The 4,292-nt window shown below is 38.9% G+C and overlaps 1 long non-coding RNA gene across 1 annotated transcript; it reads left to right on the top strand.

The window, feature by feature from the left end:
* The first annotated feature begins 139 nt into the window (after positions 1 to 139).
* On the top strand, positions 140 to 1,819 carry LOC103156396 (uncharacterized). The gene is made up of 3 exons (XR_478142.2): positions 140 to 200; positions 450 to 550; positions 1,266 to 1,819. It is a non-coding gene; the product is annotated as an uncharacterized LOC103156396 (long non-coding RNA).
* The last annotated feature ends 2,473 nt before the right edge of the window (positions 1,820 to 4,292 follow it).

Below are 4,292 nucleotides of genomic sequence, written 5' to 3' on the forward strand. Positions count from 1 at the left end.
TAAGAAAAGGCAAAACAAAGAACAAAATAAACCCGCCTTTCATCTCAGAAAAAAAGAATGAATTTTTAGGTTCCCCCACCACTGTTAGAACAATGGTTCAGTCCAATGTGTAGGAGCAGCAGCAGCAAATGACTCGAGCTCAGCTATTCTGAAAACATTAGCTAGTTGTAGCTCTACAGCACAAGAAACAAAACCTTCCAGTAAGTAAATACTTCAACCAAAAGACATGTTACACCTTTTATTTACTTTCACAGAAACACATTAACAATAAAAGTCAGACTGCAGTTCCTTCATTTCTTTACTTCAACTGAATCGTGACAAACTGCCTTGATATGCCTTGGAAATCAAAGCTAGCTACATTGCTTTGATTGTCTTTAGCCTGTTTTAGTCAAAGGTAACAAATATCTCAATCGTATTTAGTTTTCTAACTCCAATGTTAATTGGAATAGTTTGAAACAGGATGGGGTGGATGAATGGTGTGAGGTGAGCGGCCGACATCTCTGTGTGTGGGAGCCGGGAGCAGAAGAGAAATGGAGCAGAGCGGCTAATGGTAGGTAGAAAAAAGAAAAGTGCCTTTATTTCTTACCATCTTCAATGTCGAGCCTTTAAAATCTGAGTAATTTTATTAGGAAGAGTTGCTCATTAAAACTTGTTTTTATTCAGAGCCTTACATTTTTGAAACGTGTAGCAGAGATTAGATCGGTGACACTAAAACAAATTAGTATCTAAAGAACATTAAAATTTTAGTTTGACTTTTATGGGTCTCAACAGTTTGTTTACATTTTTAGTGCGATCCCAAGTAAAGTGTACACGACCATGAAAATGTACGCGTACACATGGACCTCGGTGTAGCTTAGTACGCCGAACATGTGACATTATGGAAGTTACAAAACAGGAAGACGCATCCATCTTAAAAATGAAGGTCGTAGTTAATATTACATCATGCCCTGTCTGAGGAGTTTTCTTCACCTGTGTAATAAAACACATTAAGCCGGAGAACACAGTGTTCATGGCTCATTATCTGTTATAAGGTTGTTTTTTTCATGCCTGCCATTATTTCCAATTGCCGTTATTCTGGTACGGCTGCACCTTCCAGGTCACCGAAGAAGAAAATCTGAAAACCAACTAATTAATTTAGTCAGAGAAGTTAAATTCAAAATGTAATCAGATTACAGCACATGTTTAGGAAATAACTCAACTCATTGGTAAGCCCACGTCTGACATGTTTATGTATTTCACCCTTTGTCCTGTCCGTTTGATCGCAGGTTTTCTTTTTTATCCGCTCGCCGTCGGCAGCTGTTGCTAGGACACAGCCGTGCTGCCGCAGAGCCTGCGAGTCTCGGTAAATAACACGGTGCGGTCGGCGTCCACAGCCGGCCGCGCGCTGTGCTGTGTCATGTCTCTCTGTCGGCGCTGGTGTGGAGGGTACGGAGAGGAGGGGGGTGTGAACTGTCACATTCACACTCTGCCCACTCAACCAGAGAACACCACCGTCGTGGAGACGGAGGGAAGGGTGTGGACCCTCTACGGGTGCTGGGTGTTGGGATTCAGAGCCACTGGTGTCAGAGCTGCTGGCTTGGATTATTGGACCTTCAGTTTGCTGATGACAGAAACCATGCTGAGATTTTCTCTGTCTGTTCGGCTTTGTTTTTTTAGCAGACTGAAGCTCCACAGGCTCCAGTCGCTCATTTTCTTATTCATGTATCAACACAGAAGAAGAGAGGTTACAACTGTTCATAAAACAAAGCCTTCCTAATCGGTTTAGAGACCCTTAATTTGCTCTAATTAACTTCTCTTAATAAACATTAAAGAAGCCCAATTTTCTTTATTTAATAAAGGTCACAGATTTTTCACACATATTAACCTACAGAGGAACCCGATTACATTAAATCACAAACACAATTCTGTCCAGTCTGTAGTAAAGCAGTACTAAGTGCAGTGTAATATGGCAGTGGCTTTGGTGTTACTAAGCCTGGCGCTTTTTTTGTTGTTGTCTCAATTTGGTAGACAAAGTGTATGATTGCACCTAATCTATTCAACCACTGTAAAAAAAAAGTGATTTATTGGCAAATTTCAACATTTTTCATGTGTTTGCAAAAACCAACTACATAATAAAATGATGAACAAAAATTTCAAGAAGCTACACTAAACCTCTTGCTATTGTGGCCATCACACACTATTTTCATTGACCATATAAATTACATATCAAAATAAAATTTGCTTAATGGAACTACAGCAATTTCAAAAAATCTCGTTTTTTGCTAAAAAATTTTGTGCTAGAAAAAGGTGTTTGTTTTTTTTTTTTTGTCAAAATTGGTTTATTTTCACAAAACTGCAGTCGGAACCCTGTTTTCACATCACACAAATTACATCATCAACCATCTGACAATGCTGTCAGATGAAGAATAAGTCAACTGGAAGTAGTTGGTGCTTGGAAACATATCAGCCGAATGATCCAATAGAAGAAAGAGGAAGCTCCGTTGGCAGCAGTCTGTTCTCAGTAACTGCTGCACAAAAGGAATGTGTAAAAGGGAAAAATGACCTCTCTTACGCTCAGATGTCACATGACCTGCCATTGGTTTACAAAGGGGATGTTAGCATCACTGGTAAGGCCAGTTTCATATGAAACTGGTCATGTGGTGGTAGCACTCGTATACAGGTTATTTACATAATTTTTATTCTAAAATTTCAACATGAAGGACCTTTAAATCTCATCAGCTGTTCTTAAATAAAATCCTGACTAGTCATTAACTCAGTAGTCCTTAATACACTTTGAGTTAGCATGAGACCCTCCTGTGGGATCTTCATCACTCTGTTTACTAAAAGCTTCACGGTGGGTTTTCTAATCATCCCCAGTGTTATCTGGGCATACACCTCTCCATCATATTAATCGTTTTCTCTATAAATCCCCTGAGTAAGAAAAGTCCTGCAGCCCAGTCCACTGATAAAACAGGAAGCGATGTCATCTCATAAAGTTTGACGTTAAACGTGGAATTGAACCGTTCTCCTTTACAGATAAGAAACGGGCAAGACTAAGATCTTTGGAGAGGTTTGTGAAAGTTTTTATTCCCCTGTATTTAGCTCCATAGTTACCTTTAAAGAATTGTGTATAATTCTGTCAGAAACTATTGCATATGTCACTGTATAAATTTGCATCCATAATAAACCAAATCTGGGGAGATATGTAAGGTTACAACGATAAAAAAATGAGTTTCCCATGTATAATTTTGTCATACTATACTATAATATTTATCATACTATAATATAAAGTTTATATTCACAATTTTTGTGTTGATCCTGAAAGAAATCAAAAACTAAGAAATACGTTCGATATGACAGTAATGATAATATTGCTGAAAAGAGGCACTCCAAACTTGGAACGGGGCCGTTCATTTCTGTCTGATTTCCCCGTGGAGTCCATATTTAGCTCCAGCCTGGCGCTGTCATGCTACACTGACTGAAATAGTTGAGGGGTTTTTCAAATAGAAACTTGCCGTTTCATGTCACATTTCGGCAGTGGAGGTTTGTTTTTAGGCCCGTCTGACGCTTAATCTGGGTTCCAGTGCTCCTGGGAGATTGCTTCTCGAGGGATTTTGCTTTGATATGCGAGATTTGAGAAAACAAAGAGGGGAAACGAGGGTCTCTCCTAACAGATTTATCTAGTAAAAAATAGCAAGTAATTTATGGTCCTTTCATATATATCTAAAAAATATACAGTAAACAAAAGTGCTTCTCTTATCCAGAGCCATCTATTAAGTAGAGTCCTCTTCAGATGTAGATCATAGAGCATGTCTCGGTTCCTAAGCAACAAAGGGAGTTCCCTTTAAGGACGTGCAGCCAGGTATTTTTAAAAACAAATATCTTCAAAATGTCCAAAAAAAAAAAAAAAAAAAAAAATCATACTCACCAGGGTCAGTTTCAGACAAGTTGTCATCCACATGAACTGGCACAAATCTGCCTCTGAGCGTCGTTTGAAACATGCCAGACCAACAGGGGGCAGTGCAGCAAGCTGAAAACTATGTCCGCCAGTCAGACTCCTTCAAAATAACCACAATGTCCTGTTAGGAAGTAAACATGGTGACAGGAGGCAAATATATAAAGTTAATCAGATACAAGACTGTGTGGATTAGGAATCTTGCCAAAGCAGGTACCCGACACATAATTTCATCGCCGATGGCAACAGCCTAAATCACACCAAAGTTTTTATAAATATTTGTTTTAGTTGTATAAAATTTCATGTGTGAACTAGCCCTGAGTCAGTGTAACTCTGTGGTGAGGAGAATTTATCCGTT

The sequence above is a fragment of the Poecilia formosa genome, unplaced genomic scaffold (genome assembly GCF_000485575.1).
Source record: "Poecilia formosa unplaced genomic scaffold, Poecilia_formosa-5.1.2 Scaffold479, whole genome shotgun sequence".
NCBI lineage: Eukaryota > Metazoa > Chordata > Actinopteri > Cyprinodontiformes > Poeciliidae > Poecilia > Poecilia formosa.